This window comes from Macrobrachium rosenbergii, chromosome 17 (assembly GCF_040412425.1).
Source record: "Macrobrachium rosenbergii isolate ZJJX-2024 chromosome 17, ASM4041242v1, whole genome shotgun sequence".
Lineage (NCBI taxonomy): Eukaryota > Metazoa > Arthropoda > Malacostraca > Decapoda > Palaemonidae > Macrobrachium > Macrobrachium rosenbergii.
In genome coordinates, this window is record NC_089757.1 from 11986270 (window position 1) to 12009545 (window position 23276).

The window sequence follows — 23276 nt, forward strand, 5'->3', positions numbered from 1 at the left end:
GTGGTTAGATATTCAGTTCAGTTGATGTCAGTATTTTCCTTCTTGATGTGTCTTTATCTTCTTATTAACGAATAATGTAAAATTTTATACACATGCACACACACAAAACAGAGTTATTTTTTATAATTTTGTAGTCCAGGTTTTTTAATTTCCTTTTTTGTATGAATTTTAGAAGGATGGATAACTAGTCTATTGTTGGATATTCAGTTTATATGCTTCCAGTTTTTTTTTACAGCTGTGGGTCCTGATTATTATTTATGAATAATGTACAAATTTATGTACACCCGTTATACATACACTTATATGCATCAGTCATTCATACATGAAAAACAAGCAGAAATATCTCCTTAAAAAAAGACTGAAATCATTCGAACTGGTCATCCAACAATTTTATATATATATATATATATATATATATATATATATATATATATATATATATATATATATATATATATATATATAAATATATATATATATGTATATATATATATATATATATATATATTCATACATATACATACATACATACTTACATACATATACATACATACATACATACATACATACATACATACATACATACATACATGTATGTATATACATACATATATATATATATATACATACATATATATATATATATATATATATATATATATATATATATATATATATATAAACACAATCATAAGTACCCTTAACATATTGAATGTCCATGGACATTTAATATGTTATGGGTACTGACTCTGAAAATAAATATTTCTCCTAGAACGTAGGTCAGTATAAATACTGTTTACACGCTATGTCTCAAACTGGAGACTTATGAAAGTTAACGTCGCTTTTGCTGTAATAGTTAAATTTTCTTGAAGCTTAGCATTATGTTCGATCAGTCGTTGTCAGGATAACAAAATGATTTCTTCCTCATAAAAAATTAATAGTTTTATTAATCGATAACATTTATTTTGACACTTTCCTTATCCACTGCTTAAGAATATACCATATTTGAGGGTATGAAAGCATATAAGATTGCCTTATCTCCCATTGCCACTCCGCGAAGAGTTCCTACAAATGTACGTAGAGGTGTATAAATCTCTTGCCATGCATAGAGAGATGCGTTTATCGATCATGATTTAGAAATAGTGACTAATGCCAGAATTTCGACATCAATAGGAAGTATCCATACAGTCTAAATAATGACGTCAAAGTGGTGGACTATGGTGTAATAAGGTGGAGTAGCAATGTCGTTATGAAGGGAGAAATGGGAAAGAAGTCAAGGCCTTAAAATATATGGAGAAGAGAAATGGCAGGTATGTAGTAAATATGGCTGATGCATTGTATGGGTTGACGAAAATGTGCGGATGTGGATTGGTCATGAAGTGATACTGGGAGAAAGTATGCAAGTCAGAGAGAGAAGAAAGTGAAAGTCTTTTAATCCAGAAAGAAGAAGATACAGTAGTAGATTTCTAGATATGAATGATGCACCGCATGCTTGTTAGACGAAAGTGTCATTAGATGGATTGGTCATGAAGTAATAATGGGAGAAAATATTAATCAGAAAGGGAAATGAAGTAGAGTCATAAATTATTAAGAGAAAATGGAAAGAAACTAGATACGGCTAATGCACTCGATGTATGGATTTCAAAGACCTCTGTGGCATGGTCTGTAGTTTGCCAGATGGCGTCATCTTCGAAGTTTGGACGGGTAATCTTTTGGTGGCCTTGGCTCCTCACGCGAGATGGAAATCTTCCGCGAAGCCCGGCCAAGCCAGATAAACGAGAAGGATTCACCTTGGACCTATCGATCAAAAGCCAGCCGTCAGGTGGGTCGCCAGAAATAAACCCAGTAATATGAGGATGAACTTCGGTTTGGCGCGAGCGGCATCGAGTCGCAATGGGTGACAGTGAGACCTGAGACCCACCAGAGCGTAACAGAACGACTGCTGCCTCTACAAACCGGCAACGAGTTTGTACTTTGAAAATACGAATGTCAAGAGATTTATGTAACGACAGTCGACAAATATTTGACAAACAGAGGACGGAACATCTTCAGTCGGCAGTGATGGCCGAGTGGTTAAGGCGTCTGACTCGAAATCAGATGGGATATTCCCGCGTAGGTTCGAACCCTACTCACTGCGAAAAGTGTTTTGTATTGATACAGAACAGATCAATAACATTCCCTCCAACACCTCCATTCTCTTTCTCTCTCTCTCTCTCTCAGACTTGGAGTAAATAAGGCAATTTAGTATGTTTGCAAAGTGGATAGAAAGTTGTGAAAGTTGTGCTTACTGGGATGTAATTCTCATATTGTGCAAAGCGTTTGAGGATGAATAGATTTATGCATGAAGTTTGTTCATTTAAAGTCACCAATTTTATGCGTGAAATACACACACACACACACAATATAAATATATATATATATATATATATATATATATATATATATATATATATATATATATATATATATATATATATATATATATATATATAGCTAAAACTACGCCTACAGTAGACCTGAGTCAGCTGCATGATAATGATATATAAATTAGTGTTAGCTTCGAGGACCGTCGCGGAGAAAAATGAAATTATTTGTTACCTTTTCCTTCCTTTCGGTCACTAAATCATTCCTTGAAACGTTCCCCCTCCCTCCCCCTTCTACGTCTTCCTTGCTCTCTGTAATCCCCCTCCGAAGCATAACTTGTTGGGAAGAAAGTTCCGACATCGCGAAAATGAAAACGAAATTGCAACTTACCGCAGCAGTTGTACCTGTGGTAGACTTCCTGGCGCTTGGGTTGGGGAAGGGGGAGTGGCAGATGGAGAGGGGAGTGGGCCGAGAAGGGTGGGAATTGGAAGAGAAGGAGACAGGCTGGAAGGGAAATCGTGGGTAGGCCTGAATAAGCTCGATTCAAATGGGAATGGTTCTTCTTTCCATTATTTTTCTTTTAAGGAAAACAGTTCTTTCTTTGTTTAAAGAGAAACAAGGTGGAAAGGAAAGGGGGGAAGGGCCTTCTCCCGCGGCTTCATTTGAATATTTGGATTAGGTTCTGTTGATGGTGTCAACTCTACCGGAAACGAGGGTTGTTTCGCTTTGTAGTTTACGGGCGCTGGTACTGCCATTGTTATTAATGAGACTGCCTGAGTCGCTGTCGTCGTTTAAATGTTGTTCTATGGAAGACTGTGTTTTTACGATGCAATGAGAGCCATTCAGTGCAGTAACGTTGATAGTTTTTTTTTCATTCTAATATTTTCTCACACATGATATATATATATATATATATATACTGTATATATATACATATATATATATATATATATATATATATATATATATATATATATATATATATATATATATATATATATATATATATACATATATATATATATATATATATATATATATATATATATATATATATATATATATATATATAAATTTGTGACTCACATCGGGATTGACACACACATTATATATATATATATATATATATATATATATATATATATATATATATATATATGTATATGTATATATAAATTTGTGACTCACATCAGGATCGAACTGAGGTCTTTCAATTGAACGACAAGGTCACTACCAACCGAACCATACTTGTGTGATTTGATTGGTAGTGCCCTTGCCTTTCAAATGAAAGACCTGGGTCCGACCCCAATGTGAGTCACAAATTTACTTCTGCTCCACACGTGAGTGTGTTGAGTACTTCTATTATATTGCTATGAATGTCCGAGGGATACTTTCTTGATTCTGGGTGGCAACAGATTTGACTTTTATTTATAACACATCTGAGGATATTAGGACAATTCGTAGACAAACAAGGGGAAATCTATGGCTTAGGGCCTTCTTCATGTGAGGGAAATTGCGTAAACTCAAGGGTTCTCTTAACTAATTATATTTACATAACAAAACAGATCAGAAGAATGATGAATTATTGGGCAGGTAATAATAAGGGCCTGCTAAAATAATGAATCCTACACAGAATAAATATTCTACTCCGACAATGCCTTCATAACAGGAAACATCGTAGTGGGAGGTAGAAGGGGGACTGCACATGGATCGAGCCAAGAGATTCCATAGTCAAGGCCTATCTGCAAAATATGCAAGACGGTTACTTGCAATAATAATAAAACGCTCAAAGGGAAACTGAGGAACGCACAGATGATGCCAAATAACTCAGTTCAACACTAATGCATAATTACGGTAACGCTAAATGCTCCAACATAAATTACTGAAGGTGATCACACAATGGAAAATAAACGTAAAATCAGGCAGAGAAATAACAGGAATCGTAACTGCCTAAGAAAACCTTACTCTGGCACATTACCTTCATCAGGATGACAGTGTCCTCATTCGATAGGGCGCTGGCTATAGAGGAGGGAATTATAATGCCACTACAAAGTATACTGGTTTGAGCCCTGTGGTTGAACACGTGGAGGGTTTTCAAAAGGACAGGCGAGGTAAAGACAGCTGTCATCGGGTGGTGTTCAGTGCGTTTTCTCTCTTGATTTCTGTTGCATCATCTATAAATAACCTTTGGGGATTATGCACATAGGTGGGATTATGCACATAGGTGGCACAAAGGTGAATCTTTGTCACGTTTTCTATAATGACCGCATGGCCTCAGTTAACCCTCGTGGAAGGTTCAGAAGGAGGTGGGGGCCAACATTCTCTTTTTGTCTCCTCCCTTGCCTTGCTTGACACCGAGAAGGTATGACAGTCACCTAGAATTATGCCTAAAAGCAGTCACTTTGAACAGACAGAGGGGTTAGGCTTAACCATTTTGGGAATGAAGAGAGAGTTTATGAAGGGGCAAGTGGAAACCCACAGTTCTAGTAACTAATAATTGAAAAATTAATTTTTATTTCTTTCTCAATTATTAAATATAAAAACATATATATATATATCCCATCCATTACAATATATATATATATATATATATATATATATATATATATATATATATATATATATATATATATATATATATAGGTAATAAAAGTCAGTTAAAGAACTCTGGACAGGTGCTCTCAGGGGTAATGGTTCAAGTCCTTTACCTTAACACAGCAGTTGATACAGTTAAAATTTCGTAGAGCATGATGCCAGCAACCTCATTTTTAGAGGCTATATTCAAATTATAAAGTCTGTTAATTTTCGGGATTTACCATCCATATAGAGAAACAATATATATATATATATATATATATATATATATATATATATATATATTATGTATATAATATATATATATATATATATATATATATATATATATATATATATACTATGGTACACACACAGGTCAGTTAAAGAACTCTGGACAGGACACTGCCCAGGGGTAATGGCTCGAATGACTTGTCACATGGGTGATACAGTTAAAGAGGTAGAGTATGAGGGAGGAGAAGGGACATTTGAGGCTTGCTGAAAATTTAAAGTCTGGAAAGGGGAGGGGAGGAGGGAGACAAACGAGGGGAGGGGAGGGAGTGAAAAAGAATATATATATAGGGAAGGGAATTTATATATGTATGAGGAGGAAGGGAAGGGGGAGGGATTTTTGTAAAAAGAAGGGAAGAGGGAAGGACTTTTTGATTTGGGATGAGGAGGGGGAACCTGGGTCTCGAGGCTGCCCTGAAAAGACAGGGAATTAGGGAGAAAGAGCGTATGTTTAGTTTCATACCCAGACCATTGAGCTTCTTAACAGCAGCCTAGGGCTTGCGCGGATATGGCGGAGTTAGATTTACCTATCCGTTGATTACATATAGAACCCGGGATGTTACCGGATAGCAGTGTCGGAACCTGATCAGTTATTGCGGATTTGAACCCGAACAGACATTATGACGCTGAAATAAATTTCTATCACCAGAAATAAATTCCTCTAATTCTTCATTGGCTGGATATATATATCGAACGCTGGGCCAACATATATATATAATGCATATTACATATATATCTACCCCACACACACAATGAAGAACTAGGGAATCGGGAGGAAAAGGTGGAAGGGACAGGGGATGGTTGGGAGTGGAAGAGGGAAGGGGTAGGGAGGGGAGAAAGGGGAGGGGAAGGGTGGGGAGGGGAGGGAAAGGGGGAGGGGAGGGTGAGGGGAAGTTACGTTCCTCTATCAGAAGAGAATAAAAAGCATCTCCACTGAACAAAGACAATAAATAAAAAATATTGTATTTCTACAATCCTCACACAGGTATGTCTGTGTGTTTGTGAGTGTGTGAAAGGGGGAGGTCTGTCTCTCGTGCAACAACGGTATGTAGTGAAGTGCTGTTGCCAAAACCCATCCCATAAACCTCATTTAAACCGAAGTTTATAACGATACACGCCATCCTGATGCTATGAAGTAGTTGCTATAATGAATTCCGAAGGTAAAAAGAAGAAGAAACCATCGAATTAATAAGAAAATTTGCTTTTGAACTAATAAAGAAAAAGAATATACTGTCATCATACATCTTGCATGTCATGTTGAGCTAGCAGCTACTACGCATGCGTGAATGAGGAAGACAACTGGCATGTGTATGCATTTAGGGAGAAAATCTTTGGACCTGCTGGTTTTGGTTCATTGATTTATAGCTATAAAATATGTTTTGTAATGAAGCCAAAAAAATATTTAATTTAGCAATACAGCCAAGCAGTAAGGTATATGTTTAACCCTTATATTAATAATTACCATAAATTATGATAAAAATTCACGTAAATTCTGATAAAAAATTTATGTTATATGGGATTTGGATTTATTGTTGTAGGTTAAGCATACGTCTGACAGTGCATGGAATAAAAGGTGGAGCGTCAGGAGAAAAATGAGTATTAACCTAGTAACACTGAAGGAAAAAGGGAAGTAAAAACGAAAATTTCATTTGTTCTGTCTGTGCTTGTATGTTTGTCACGAGGTGGGGGTTGGATTTTGAGTTAAAAACCTTTCAGGAGTGACATAGAGGCAGTGTGCAAATTTTTGTCTGGGTCTGTCAAGGGGTTCACATTTCTATAGTGGACTAACAAATATACAAACACACACACACACACACACACACACACACACACATATATATATATATATATATATATATATATATATATATATATATATATATATATATATATATATATATATATATATATATATATATATATATATATATAGTTGATTTTTCTGAGCTGTGACTCCTTGGTGTTGTTTTGTAGTGAGTATAAGTCGAATTAACCAAGAAATGATATTTTTCGCATGTGGGCATTCTATTGTGTGGATGCATGCTATGCAAATTAGTGGGTTTTTAGGCATGTTCCATATCAATATCGGTTAATAATAATAATAATAATAATAATAATAATAATAATAATAATAATAATAATATACATCATATGTTTGACATGTTATTCATTTGAAATTTAGTTTGTGAGACAGGGAACTAATTCTTTTCAGCAAAAAATGTTTCCACCTTAATGAAAGTGCATTCAATTAACAAACATCCACGAAGCCTAAGCAGTCTACCCTCAGTTGAACCCATCTCCCAAAAATTGACATTCATATGTCACAAAATTTAATAATTTGTTGCCAGTCACGAGGCCTAACTTTTGTAAAAATTTCATGAAAATCCTGGGTTCTACGAAGTTTCTCAGAATAGGGAATTCTCTATTTCCTTCAATATTTCCGGAATCATTCAACATTCCATTTTTCATGAGTCGGATCTGTTTTTAATTCATAAGTGATTTTAAAGTGCATTTAAAGCACATGGATGTCTTATACATTCATGGGTGTCTGTCTTGGTATCTGCACCATGGACAAACAGGCGTCAGAAGCGTACTTCAACATAATATTAAGTTTATTCACTGTTACCTCTTCTGTCTGCTTCGGTTTGCTGTTAAAATGCCAGAATTAATGCAACAGCGCTTATGACATTTGTTGTGCTCTCTGCTTTAGGTCTGAAGAAGCTCTTATAACTGTGATTTATGCTCAGTAGGACAAATGATTATTTAATAACTGTAATCCTGGGAAATAAGTGTATTACCCATATAAAATGTATTATCATTAAAGTGATGACATTGATTGTATTCGTAACAAACTTCCGTGTTCAAATATTGATACAAAATACCCTCAAATGGCCATTAATATTCAAAATGAGTTATCCGCTGAATGGAATGTTTATAATGAGGAAAAGAAAGAGAACGAAGAAAAGTTCCAAATTAAATATCAATTGTGTTTCCTGGAGACGGAAATGGCATTGGAATTCTGATGTCGGTAATGAGGTTGTTATATCAGAATTGCCTTTTTCTTCCTCGCCAGCGGAGTTGAATGAGTCAAGTTAACTCTGGTAAATGAGGTGCGGATAAACACTAGCCAGTAAAGTTGTTGGTTCATGGCAATGAAAGAGCGCGGACAGGTGTGTTCATTTCCTATTAGCTTACGTAAATTTATATTGTGTGTGTGAAAGGGTCTCGAATTAGCGTCATCCAAATACCGTTGTCGGACAAGATGTATTTAGAACTACAGCTTAGAAACTTATGGAAAGACACAAGGAAGTCTATTGAGGGCTGGAAATTGACACAATGAAGTTCTCAAGGTCCCTGTATATCAATCTGGAAAGCTCTAAAAAACCTAAAAATTGAGTGAGTTAACAAAGCCAGCAGATTCCGAGGCTAACTTCCTTTTTGATTATGTGGATGTAATAAAAAAAAAATTTTGTAATCACAGTCATTGTTCAGTAAATTAGCGCGTTATAAGATGTTATTTGATGAAAATAACGTTTGTGATATCGCTTTGTTGATGCCTCCAGCGAAGTTAGTGGGCCATAAGGTACATTTCTGTGCGAGTTCAGTTGCACAGTATTTGTTTAGTTAACGAACTATTTGTTGCTGAAGAGGCGCGTTTTCATGTTTACAAGAAATCTTCGATTGTTAACTTGTAACTGTCTATATACTAGAAATGATATTGGCTTTTCCGTTCCGTTGGTTTTCAGATGATTTTCAACAAAATGATTTTGTTACAGCAATCTCCGTCTACCCTTTCACAAGCCTGATTATGTTTCATTGCCATAGTTTTATTTCAGATTTCTGTGAGCCATTGTTGTTTATGTACACCATATCCATTGCCATAATTTGTTAAGAGTATTGAGAGCCTAGTTTATATATTCCTGTGTTTGACAGAGGGATAATCGAAACTATGATTCTTATATTAGGTTAGCTTGCTATAATGTATAAAGGATAGAGCCAAGTTTTTCGTAACTGTTACTGAAGTCGGTTAGGCCTAACTTATTGTGTATTATTTAAGAGGCCTAATTTATTGCGTATTATTTAAGGCGGTATTTATTATAATGCTTTCCTCACCTTATTGTTTAGGTAAGTTTCAACATTTCTTGGAAGTAGAAACTAGAGTATGTTCATTTGTTTGATTCTGGTTTGCCGAGGAACTTAGGGATGTTTTGATCAGGAATAAGCGAAGTTTTAATGTCGACATCTAACTTGCAAAGGGCGCTACTTTGGCTTGTTATCAACGCGTCACCTGCTCCGAGGTGCTAATAGAAACACGGCGGAAGCTCCTTGGGACGCCGTGTTTAGGACGAGCCCCTCGGGGATCAAAGTATTATGTACACCCATTTCTATATTGTGTGGTCGACAAATTATATTAATAAACAGTATCTTCGTGCGGCCGTCTACATTACATTTACCATACGGTGTTTAGTACTTGCACCTCGGAGTAGGTGATGCGTAGATAACAAGCCAAAGTTAGCACCCTTACAATGACAGCTTCGACTTCGGGTCTACAGTCTTATTCGTTTCATGACTTCATAATGAAAGGCATACAAATGTGATGCACTTCTAAACTCAGCCAAAATAATTTTTGCAATTTCATATTACTTTACACAATCATTCATAGCATCCATGCTCTTATATTTCAGGTTATGGTAATAACTGAAGACTCAGCACTAGTAGGCCTAATTTTGCCAAAAATTCGAGAGCTGATTTGTTTTCCAATGACTTTCAATCCTTGTAGTTCCTCTTCAAACCTTACTTGTATGGCAATGTCAAGTTCAGCTTCAGTTTAAGAGTTTATTTTTGTTTCAGTCTCTGTGGATATATTTTTGGAGACCCTCTTTTCGCCTCTGCTTAAGTTTACTAAAGCAGGTTTTTGTTTTGGTTAAAAGTTCACAAATTTCTATAAAAACACAATCTTCATTGATGGTTAATGAATACGTATTGAATTTGCTTATCACGTGATTCCTTTAGCGGCCTACTGTTCTGTTACAGGCTGCATCAGGAGTAAGAGCCTGTGCTGGCATAAAGCTAGGTTAATCTACAACAACAATAGCAAAATCCGAGTGTCTAGTGTTGAAGGATCTTTCTTTCACAATATTTGTTGTTTCTTCGCTCTGTTGGTCTTTTGTCAATGCTTATACGAGTAAATAACACCTAATACGGTCATACACGCGATCACCGAACCAATAGATGATAGTGCAAAAATAAGGGGACAAAATAAATAAATGAAAAACTGCCCTTGCCGGCCATTCACGAAATATTTACGAGTTGGCAACAGTTAGAGAGTTAGCGTCGTTCACAAACAGAGGCGTGTTTGAAAACCTGGTTTGGACATTCGTAACGCCCGTTTTTTTTCTCTCTCTCTCTCTCTTTTCACACACCGTAACGAATCGACCAGCTACCCGTACATTGGCGTCTAGTCATCCTTAACATTTATGCTTTTATCTACTATATAGTTTGTATATTAAATTTTATATTGTAGTCCAGGTGCATAAGTTAGTATGACTCTTGTCCGATATTCTACAAAGAGTGAGGTTGCGTTCGTTGTATTGGTCGTGTATCGTGTTGGAACAGTTGGATTTATTGCAGAATAAATACGTTAATGTTATTCAGACGAGTAATGGTCATCATATCGTAGGAATTAAGATAAACATTGATATCTAGATTTGAACTTCGTTTTTATATGCTCTGTTAGATATTATTATTATTATTATTATTATTATTATTATTATTATTATTATTATTATTATTGTTGTTGTTTTAGACTTTTCTTAAAGCATTTCTACATGTATTAGGGTTGAAATATACTATAACTTGCTGTTGTAAGCATTATTATTATTATTATTGTTATTATTATTATTATTATTATTATTATTATTATTATTGTAGTTGTTTTAAACTTTTTGTAATTCATTTCCACATTTAGTGGGGTTGAAACTATACTTTCATATGCTGTTCTAAGTATTATTATTATTATTATTATTATTATTATTATTATTATTATTATTATTATTATTATTATTATTATTATTCAACACATACACATTTTTAAATGAAAAAAATCTAAGCAATAAAAATGGAGGTGCGTAAGTGTGTACATGAGACAGTATTATTCCCCATCTCCTCAAATTATATATATAATTTTTGTAATAAGACTGCGCCACAAGAACTTCAAAAGAGAGAATTTTGTCTTAATACCTCAAAATGATCTTAATGGTCGGGTTTTTCAGAGGACTTATAACCACGAGCAAAATTATTCCTCTAAGCGACAACTCTTATCCATATTTGACTGAATTCATCATCATCATCATCATCATCATCATATCCGGGTTTATTTCTGTATCCCCCTCTTATAGGCACTCAGTCGGTTTATAAGGCATCTCCCTCTATGTTAACAGATCAGTATCGACCTTGCTCTCGTAGGGGGCTATTGACGTCAGTACGCTTCATCCGCTGCATTGTAGGCATTACCTAAGGTTCTTTGCAGCGTCCCTTCGGCCTCTAGCCGCAACCCCTTACGTTCCTTTTACTGTACCTCCTTTCATATGCTTTCTTCCATCTTGCTTTCGACCCTCTTCTAACATTTGATTCATAGTGCAACTGCGAGGTTTTTCTCCTCTTACACCTTTCAAACCTTCTTACAGTCAATTTCCGTTTCAGTGCTGGATGACCTCATAGGTCCCAGAACTTGCCCTTTGGCCTAAACTCTCTATTCTATCTATCTCAGTATCGACCTTGCAAACTTGAAAGAAAACCACAAATTGGGGAACGAATATATTCAGAAGCGCATACAATTTGGGAGCGTCATGCTCCCCCTTCAGTCGGGAGCATGATGCTCCTAAACTATATGTACTTCTATATATATTTTGATTCCTATTTGTCTTTTTTTTTTTTTAAAGTTTGAAAGCATCTCCCATTGTTGTTAGCTATAGGTTATGGTTTCCTTGAGTGACTAGTTCCTCTGTCATAATTGTCTGAATAGACGCGGCGTTAATTTCCTCATCGGCTTGTGGTCAAAACCCTTTGCTTTTCTACAGATATTCATTTAGGCATTATTTTCCGTAGCTTCTCGATTTTATAATACCGTCACACACGACACTGCAAATATTAGAACAAAAACAGTTGGACATCGCAAAATATGCATATAGCCTGAACAGTCCCCTCGGCGAAAGGCCTTCTCTCCCCAGAGGTTAATTCCTGTGTCCTAAAATCTAATCACTTGTCACCAGTCAAAGGCGCCACCAGGGTGAGGTTTGCTTAAAGACCTGTAGCAGATGTTTTGTGGAGTCCGACTGACAAGAAGAAAGACACGCCATCTAACGTACAAATCCCGTAGGGGGTTAGTGCCGTCAGTGCACCTCACGCGGTGCACTGTAGGCATTATGTATAAGGTTCTTTGCAGCGTCTATTCGGCCCCCATAGCTGCAACCCCTTTCATTCCTTCTGTTATACCTCTGTTCATATTATCTTTCTTCCAACTTACTTTCCACCCTTTCCTAGCAGTTGCTTCATAGTGCAACTGCGAGGTTTCCCTCCTGTTACACCTTTCAAAAACCTTTTTCATCTCAGTTTCCCTTTCAGCGCTGAATGACCTCATAGGTCCCAGCGTTTTTGGGCCTTTGTCCTACGTTTTATATTCCATCCATCCATCAAACAGATAAACAGACTGAGCCGAAAGCATAACCTCATTGTCCGGAGTTAACGAAGACATATCTATTCAAAAGCAATTATGACAGTGAATAACGAGTTATCCAAGAACATATCAAACCGTACCAGATAAATATATAGCACCCGATAGAAGGTCGAAAGATGGGTTTCCGAAAATGAGCAACAGAGAACGCTAGAGGTCAACCAATTTGATCAACCCTTCAGACCTTTCATTTCCGGGGTGTGGAAGTCTCTCCATTCTTGTGTGTTTGTCGAATCTCTTAACCTTCCCCTTTTTAAGAGGAGGATTTGTTATCATTGACAAAGATAAGTCCGATACACACAGACAAATATACACACATATAATATAGCCTTTATATATACTTTGTGTTTGTATTATATACATGTAGGCTATATATATATTCATTTAAACTATATATGTATATATCTATATCTATATCTATATATATATATATATATATATATATATATATTATATATATATATATACACGTACGTAAGTATTTATAATGAATGAATGAATGATTTTGGGTTATCTGGCAGCGTGACAATTGGGTTACTGTATTTATAATGAAAGCTTCTCGTTCATTAGAACAATTTGTATTAGTACGATCAAAGGGGTCGATAGAGTAAACTTTGTTCTACTCGAATGTTTATGCAGTTGATCAAAAGGGTTTGCAATGAGGGAAGGGGTTTTCTAACCTCATCATCGTTGTCACCCTTTTCTTGAAGCGTAAAATGCAGCTGAAACCAATCTGGTGGTGTTTGCTTTATGCGTGCATGAACGTGATTGTTAGAAAATTGATGGAGATGATTCTTGCAATCAGTTCGTAATAATCAACGAGAGGTTTGCCAGTGCAACGTAATGAAACTGCAAAATTGTCACAGGACGAAAGGAAGAAGAATGAGTATTCGTGATAATTCTGAAATTATTTGGGGGATGATTTGATTGCTCGTATATACTGCTCGGCTAGTTCCTCGTTGGACGAGTCGGTAGAGTTCTCGGCTAGCACTCTGCTAGGCCCGTGTTCGAGTCTCCGACCGGCCAATGAAGAATTAAAGGAATTTATTTCTGGTGATAGAAATTCATTTCTCGTCATAATGTGGTTCGAATTCCACACTAAGCTGTTGGTCCGTTGCTAGGCAACCGGTTGGTTCTTAGCCACGTAAAATAAATCTAATCCTTCGAGCCAGCCCTAGGAGAGCTGTTAATCAGCTCAGTGGTCTGGTTAAACTAAGATATACTTAACTTTTTTGGTTCAGAACCACTGGTCTAGAGAGATAAGGGACTGTTCCAGGATTAAAGAGTATGTACGAGTTGGTGAAAAAGTGTCAGATGGGCTCCTGTAAGCTCCAGAGGCGGGGTAGGCGGGTTATTGAAACACAGACCTACGTGGATGAGAGCTGTGAGAAGGGAAGTTGGAAAAATAAAAATTAAGTACCGGTATACCTTAGTTTAACCAGACCACTGAGCTGATTAGCAGCTCTCCTAGGGCTGGCCCGAAGGATTAGATTTATTTCACGTGGCTAAGAACCAGTTGGTTGCCTAGCAACGGGACCTACAGCTTATTGTGGAATCCGAACCACATTATACTGAGAAATGAATTTCTATCACCAGAAATAAATTCCTCTAATTCTTCATTGGCCGGTCGGAGAATCGAACCCGGGAGACCAGCAGAGTGCTAGCTGAGAACGGAAACCACCCGTCCAATGAGGAACTAAAAGGGAGGTTGGAGATGAGTGGAGAATTATGGAGGTGGAAGCACTTGAGAGCAGTCGAGTTGGGAATTTAACAGAGGCGATGACAGTTTTAAAACTTTCTGCCATAACAGTAGGGTCACTGAAGGAATCTGAGAGTGAGTGACAAAATATTGGCCGAATGACAGATCAATTAAAGAGCGTGGGAAGTAACAATATAGTAACTGATATTGAGTTTTCTGTCGATTGACAAATTCCCTTGGATTACTGGCAGCAGTTTGATACCCAAATATACGAAAGAAACTGTTAAAAAATAAATAGAGTGAAGGCTTGTATTTAATCATAACTCACATTTTCATAAGGTGCTTGAGATTATTTGAGTATCTATTATCATCAAAGAAAATATTAAAGAAAACTGCATAACCCCTGTGGCAGTGATGAAATATGATCTAACAGTGAAAATGAATACTGAAGCATTGTAAATGTTCTTTATTGCAATAATTGACAGCATGATAAGAATCCTTAGATGAAATGGATTCTCATTTGCTTTGTTGAGAAAAGAGGAGTAAAGTGGAACATTGCTCTCTTAACGCGATATTCAGTTGTTAACGTTCCGGAATCAAGTTACATCTCGAATGAATAACCTCCACATTCTATAAATAAAATTTACTTTTAAATAGTGTCACCGGAAATGGGGGAGGAAATGCAGCAGAAATTCGTGGTTGTTATACTATGTTTTAAATGCATATTTTCTTTCAGCTTCGAAAAATAGGGAGTTATTTTTTATTCGGACGCGTAAATATGGTAAACGTGCTAAAAACCCGCGGACTTAGTGTCCTATCTAAAATCTTATTGGTGTGACCAATATGTGCAATATTTGCAAATATTTCGTTAAAAAATATGCTTTATTTTTCGACCGTCATATATCAGACCAAAATGCTCTGAAATCTGTGTATTTTGCGTTTCATCCAAAAATGATTTTGGCGTGACTACAGAACCGCTATTTCAAATTCTTTATATTTTCGAGACATTTATGATATAATTTTTTTTTTTCTGTAAATCTAGCAGGATTTCACAGCAGATGAATGGTAGAACCACGAATTGCGAAGATGTAACACTTTCTTTTTTTATTTTTTATTATCGTTCGTGAATTTTTTTTTTTTTTTAAGATTTTACATCATTTTATGGTTTCAGGATCTAGGATTATAGACGTGTATGGAATGTATGAATGGTATTTGGTGTGAACATGTTGTAATAGATTATTTTCTTACTGACATACCGTGCCATCAAAACTAAATGTAATAACGGAAAAAGTTGAGTCGGAAAGTCCCAACCTCAGACCGTTATGCACTGTCCGGAAGCTCGTGTAGTACTGGCCTCGATGATCGGTAAGCAAACGTGGATTACATTGCCCGTTGCACACACACATTGCACATTACGCCAGCGGACAATCGGCGTCGAAGTTCATTGTAGGTATGACGTTAAGGTGAAAATGTCATCATTCAATTAATCAATGAATCATTCATTGGCATGGTGAATCGACAGTGTCATCCGCATTTCTTTTTTTTTTTTTTTTTACCTCATTTTTAGTACTATCATTATTGGCTTGACTGTCTCTTCAAGCGTGACAGCAGTATTTAAATAAATCTACATTTGCATCATACTTATGGTATATATTGCTCTGTATTTTTTTTAATGTTTTTGTGACAGCTAAACGTGTTGTTCGTTATTATTATTATTATTATTATTATTATTATTATTATTATTATTATTATTATTATTATTATTATTATTATTATTATTTCGGATGTACAAACAAAGGTTCAAAGCTTCCTAACTAGTAAAGAAAGCTACTGCAGAACGCACAATGTCTGAAAGAGCAAAATTAATGGAGAGACTATACCAAACAAACAAATAAAGCCTAATGTATAATTCTAAATCTTTCTAAATATATACATACCTTAACAGCAGCATAAATCAGTTTCATCACCTGAAAGAGCAAAGTTAATGGAGAGACCAAAACAAACAAATAAATCAAGATTAAAGTATAATTCTAAATCATTCTAAATATATACAATATCTGAACAACGTAAATCAGTTGCATAATCAGGACACTCCCTCGCAACAAACATCCAAAATCACCAATCGAGAACAGGAGCGACCCTTGGGTGGGATCGTTCCCCGGTCTTTATGAGTTGCTGTCGACAGTACGTCGAAGTGAGAGAAACCTTTTTTTTCTCTTTCTGAGAGAAAGAGAGAGGGGAGGGGCTCTCTCTCTCTCTCTCTCTCTGTCTCTCTTTCTCTCTCTCTCTGCTTGGCACTTCTTGCATGTGCTGCCACTGAGAACAGACAAGAATAAGGAGAGATGATGTGTGTTGTTTAATTGCTGATTTGGTTTCAGAAATCATTTTTAATGTGTTTATTTTTCCATTTGGTATAGTAATTAATCGTTGAAAAGAGATTTGTGATGGGGAATGGCATAAAAAGTTAAAGATTCTTAGTAGGATATTTTTATTCTTAACGCCAATTTATTCATTGTTGTGTAGAATTTCATATGAATAAAGAATAAAGTACATAACACCGTAGATAAAACAGAAAACAAATAATAAATTCGGTCGGAAAAGAGTTCACGCGTAGCGGAAATTGTCTGGGCAAAAATTTCGCAATTTGGAATTTCTGTCATCCATTTTAATCTTCGTGTTTTAGAGCCTTAATGCCTAATCTTTATTGAAAGAGGCTCTGATAGTAATGATGATAATAAATAATATAAAAACGGGGCTATATTAATAATTTATCAATAGGAAATCGTCTGATTACCATAAATAAATACAGGCATTGAATAGTGTAAGTCGTATTACCATGCATTTACGAGCAGTGGGAAATTATGGGAAGTCAAAACTTTATCCACTAGCATTGCTGCTGTTTTTATATGTCTTGTTACAGTTACAAAGATTAAAATAAAGGAAATTTCTCAAAATGAAAAGGTCCACATCACTTTAACGGAACATTCGTACGAGTAAAAATGTATAGGGATTAATATTCAGCCACTTTTCATCGCACATTCGGTGTTACCCGACATTTTAATTTTCTATAAGCTCAGCAGTTTCAGATATCGCGTTCGTTTTGGGCTTTAGGAAATAGAAAGGGAGTGAAACAAAAATGGAAATGTCATCACAGGACATTTTTTCTTTTCTTTTTGCGGACTACTTTTTCAGAAATGTTCGTTTTGATTCTTTACTAGGTGATAATAGAAAAAAATAGAGTGAAGTAAAAAGAACAGAAATATATTTAGGGTTTAATTATGAGACTGTACTTTTGGTTCCATCGTTTGATTAAGCGAAAATGTAGTGAAATGAAAGTTGTAGGGTCCTCGAAAAGAATTAGATATTAATCGTACGTAAGTGGATTTAGATTGCGAAATTTCGTTTAAATAAAATTCATTTGGTCTTCAGTGACACGTTCGCTTCTCAAAGGCTCAGAAATCAGACTGCCTTTTCTGTCTTCTTCCCGGGATGTAAATACATGAGATGTATGTTAGCATTGCACCAGCCCTGGTTTTTTGCCATGCCCCTAGGTTAAGTTAGGTTAGGTTGGTTATATTAGGTTGGGTTAGGTTAGGTTAAATTAGTAGCTATATATTAATTTGGTTGTAGGAAACATAATGAGAATATTTTCCAGAAAATTCCGTGGTTAGTTTTTAAGATAAGGCGTCTCGCCTTTTTTCATGGAAAGGTCCTGCTACTCGGGTATATCTCGGGAAAATGCGTCCCTGGTGAAATAAAGTCGTAATACGATATATTATAATTCATACTGTGACAATGTGTCATTGGGTTGGAAGTTAATTTCGTCTGACTGGAACGCATGCAAAGTTGATCTCACTACATCAGATATAAACAGTAAATCGACCATTTCAAAATACTGTAGTCCATACGAATGCGTATAATCCGAAGCCAGCCTCAGCCGGATTCGTCATGATTCTGCTCCCATTTCCATAGTATTTTTAAAAGTAAATGTAATGAATGGAATGGGATTCATGCGTGGAAAATATAATTTGATTTCCCAACGTGGTCATTTGCATATTGGGTTAACAAAGTTGTTGCCTAATTTCGGGAGAAATGGAATATGCGCGTGTTTTCTCGTTAAAATACTTTGTGAAGGTGTCGTCGGATATTCACCTGGTTTTGTCGTTTCCCGCGACCATGGAAGGTTTTGTTTCGTACATAATAAATGGCAGTTTGGGTTATTTGATACTGGAAATATTATGTGGAAAACATTGCCTTACGCAGTGGAATAACCCGATATATTTTTTTTACAGTCAAGAAATTTTGTTATATTGGTAATTTGTTTAACGTGGAACAACATTTTTAAGCTGTTCGCGAGGAGGTAGTTGCCTACATATTGTATGATGTCAGCTCAGAAATTCGATAAATTCGAAATGAAGATCAATTGATGATGCATATGAAATGTTGCTCATGGTTTTTTTCCTTTATTTTGTGGAAATCATTATTTTTGCATTGCAGTGTTTACGTAAAATTATCCAAAAGTTGATGTCTTTTGATATTAACAGATGTTCGTGTTAGTGACGGGAGGAACAAGTTATTCAAGAAAACTATAAACTGCAACTAACAAACTAAATGGCTGGTCTAAAGGCACAAATGAGGGCCAGAGGCTGGAACACCTAAAAAATACAAAGTTAATGATAATACCGAGGGGTTATTTTTGTCGTTCTTTTTCACTTTTGGAATGGGCAGCCGGAGATCCTTGAGTAGACTAGGCCCGAAGGAGACGAGAGAAACAGGATAAGAAAAACATAAGTATGCAGCATCGCCTGAAAATAGATGCTAACAATAACTTCCTTTGAGGATTTGAACCGTCGACACTGAGATAGCAGGGCGACGTTTAGATTCTACAGGTGCATAGAGCATAAAAGGAGAGGAACCAGATACACCAATGCATATGCATGGCATCATAGCAGGACACCATTGCACCCCTAATTGTGATACCACCCTCTCCTGTTCCACCAGCAGTGAGTGGAACATTTGATTCTCCCCAGTGGTTCCGAATCCCCGAGGGAAGAAGTTATTGTCAGCATCTACTTTCAGGCGATGCTGCAGGCCTTATAATGTGTGCATCGCCTCAGGCCTCTTAGGGAGGAAGATTTAATATGTCCACTCGCAGCTGGTGCGATTAGGGGTATAGTGATGCCTCCTCTGATACCATGTGCATAGTTCCTCTCCATTTATGCTTTCTGTGGCTGTGTGGTCTAAGCGTAGACTGCTAATTCAGTGTCGACGGTTCGAGTCTCCAAGGAGGGAGTGTATTGTTAGCATAGTGGAGTTTGGTGCCTCATTGTGACAAATTTCTGCTGACTTCAGAGCTTTGATGCCCGATGGAACTTTCTGTAATTTTTAGTATAGGCTTCTAGCCCGTTCCTCTCTAACCCAAAAGATTGTTAGAGGAATTCGTACCAACGTCTTCTGGATTTCAGTGTTGATTACCCACCCAAGAACTGGCCAGATCCAAGTGTGCTCAATTTCACTTACCGTAAAACCAGCATCGTATCGAACATGTTACTGCCTTAAATTCATTCGTGGTTACCCATCCAAGTACTGACCCAAAATAAGAAGAACACAGAACGCTTGCATCGCAGATACATTTCTCTTGACGTTTTTCGGTGAATGCTCATTTTGGTCAGAATTTGATGAAGGGGGCTATCCCCGAGAGTTGTGCTCAAAAAAAAGCTGTTAAAACTGACGAATGGAGCACAGATTAGACTTCTGTGATCCATCTTCTTAGAGACGCAATAAAGTTGTGTTTACGGTCAGGAACGTCCGCTGGAAAAGTATTGTTGTACGGAATTGGATGTAAGGAAATCTGGTGAAGAATGTCACAGTATTGTATTTTAGATAGTCTGATGGGGTTTAAGTTAACGCGTAAGCAAACGAGCGCGTACACACACACACACACACACAGGTCCATTTACATGTGAACATGAGTGATGCTATGAAGAGTTTTCTTAGTCAAACCAGTATCATTGTCACCTCTGAATGATCGTCCATCTGTCATTAATATTAGCCAAAGGTGATCATAATGATCCTTTTTCATTTCTTATAAAATGGCTATGACTTCCTAGGCGCTTTCCTCGCTTCACAGAATGCTTCAAGTGCAGGACGGTTTATTGCCAGATTCAAAGAAGAGCTTTAAACGAATAAAATAAAATGTTTGAGTTATGGCCTAAACTTTACATTACTCATTCTTGAAAAATAGGTCAGGATAAAAAGTAAGAATTTTGGGAAAATAATCACCAGCCCCAGTGTACCTGCGTATAGCTGGTTGAATCAGAATCAGGCAGAAATGAAAGTATGATTTAAGTTTGCATTTTGGTAAAAGCCATTGCAGAATCTCGTCACTGTTTTTCTCTTATTATCTTAATCAAATATATGTAATTATTGTATTTTTCAATGGAAGTGAGTATATATTGTGACGAATACTCGCATAATACAATTGTTTAACGAGAGAACATCGGGTATCATGGCTGTGAATACACGAATAAAATAACATTTATAACAGTGAATAGAATAATAATTAAGGAGAATAATTTACTTCGGTCATTTTGTTGCATTAACAACTTTTTTTTTTTTTTTTCGAAAGTGTAATTCGGACCTAAATGCATTATTTTTTAGGCAAAAAATATGGCGGTCGAGCAGCTGGAAATGCTGAAAAGGCACGTTTTCTTCAATATTTAAATGGATCGTTTAAAAAGTCTGTAACATTGTAGATTTATTTATATCAGTGAACGAGCGTATGGATTTTGACTTTCAAGTGGGGGAGAGATCTATCTAGCAAAGACTTTGCTCTTTGCATTTATCTCGTAGTAATTATAAAGCACTTCCTTTCCTTTTGTTTCTGCATGCAACATATTTAATATTGAAGAGTCTCTTCTTTTTTGTTTTTCATGTACGGAATCCTTCATATATATCCTAATAATGACCAAGGACTCTCACCGTTATATCTGATATAATAAAATTCTTTCTATAATTACAAATGGCTTTCAGGGCATCTGGTCATAACATACATTACCTCGTGGACACATTCTTCATGAGTATTATTATATCTGTCAGTTCTGCTGAATCGTCTAGTGTCTCTGTAAAATAAAATGCAAGATTCGTTTTCATGTTCGTCGAAAATGACGACCCACTTTTTATGGTGTTTTTGACAAGCCGTGACTTTGGCTGAAAGACTGGAGTGCCCAAAAGTTTAAAGTTCAGTTCAAGAATATTGATGCGTCAATTTCCGGGAATGTTGATTTTTCAACTTTCGTGAATGCCGGCTCGTCTGTTTTTGTGGATGTCAGTTCATCAGTTTTTGAGAAGGTCGGTTCATCCGTTTTCGTGAAAGTTGGTTTATCATTTTGGCGGATGTCGGTTCGCCTGTTTTCGTGGAAGATGGTTCAGTTTTGGCGAATATGGTTCGCCGGTTTTCGTGGAAGATGGTTCACTTTTGGCGAATATGGTTCGCCGGTTTTCGTGGAAGATGGTTCAGTTTTGGCGAATATTGGTTCGCTTGTTTTCGTGGAAGATGGTTCAGTTTTGGCGAATATGGTTCGCCTGTTTTCGTGGAAGATGGTTCAGTTTTTGGCGAATATTGGTTCGCCTGTTTTCGTGGAAGATGGTTCACTTTTGGCGAATATTGGTTCGCCTTGTTTTCGTGGAAGATGGTTCAGTTTTGGCGAATATTGGTTCGCCGGTTTTCGTGGAAGATGGTTCAGTTTTGGCGAATATGGTTCGCCTGTTTTCGTGGAAGATGGTTCAGTTTTGGCGAATATTGGTTCGCTTGTTTTCGTGGAAGATGGTTCACTTTTGGCGAATATTGGTTCGCCTGTTTTCGTGGAAGATGGTTCACTTTTGGCGAATATTGGTTCGCCTGTTTTCGTGGAAGATGGTTCAGTTTTGGCGAATATTGGTTTGCCTGTTTTCGTGGAAGATGGTTCAGTTTTGGCGAATATTGGTTCGCCTGTTTTCGTGGAAGATGGTTCAGTTTTGGCGAATATTGGTTCGCCTGTTTTCGTGGAAGATGGTTCAATTTGGCGAATATTGGTTCGCCTGTTTTCGTGAATATTGTTTCGTCTGTTACGTTTGTCCAGTCTTTATCTTAATCATCGCTTCCAGTGGGCATTCCAGAGTAAGGATGCATAGTTTTGGCATCGATGACAAACCTGAAATTTGTCTCTGTTTATGTCACCTTTGGCACTTGTAATAAAAATATGAGTTATCCATATTTATGTTTGTTATTTATTTCCATATATATTGTTTACAAAAGAGCTTTTTGTTGCTCCGAAGCTTGTTTAGGAAGTAAAGAGATTTTAGGTTAAATTCAAGTGAATAATAATAATAATAATAATAATAATAATAATAATAATAATAATAATAATAATAATAATAATAATAATAAACTACTACTACCCAATCTAGACTACCTCCGACATCTTTGAAGATAAAAACCATCTTCTTCTTCTTCTTCTTCTTCTTTCTTCTTCTTCTTCTTCTTCTTCTTCTTCTTCTTCTTCTTCTTCTTCTTCTTCTTCTTCTTGTTCCCACATAGATTCGTACCCTTCTTGTTGGTGCTCTTCAAGAGGTTAA

The 23276-nt window shown here is 36.3% G+C and overlaps 1 long non-coding RNA gene and 1 other non-coding gene across 2 annotated transcripts in view; both read left to right on the forward strand.

Moving 5' to 3' along the window:
• Positions 1 to 23276, forward strand: part of LOC136847737 (uncharacterized) — a 206669-nt gene that overhangs the window by 30379 nt on the left and 153014 nt on the right. The window lies entirely within an intron of this gene.
• Positions 2056 to 2137, forward strand: TRNAS-CGA (transfer RNA serine (anticodon CGA)). Its single transcript has one exon. It is a non-coding gene; the product is annotated as a tRNA-Ser (tRNA).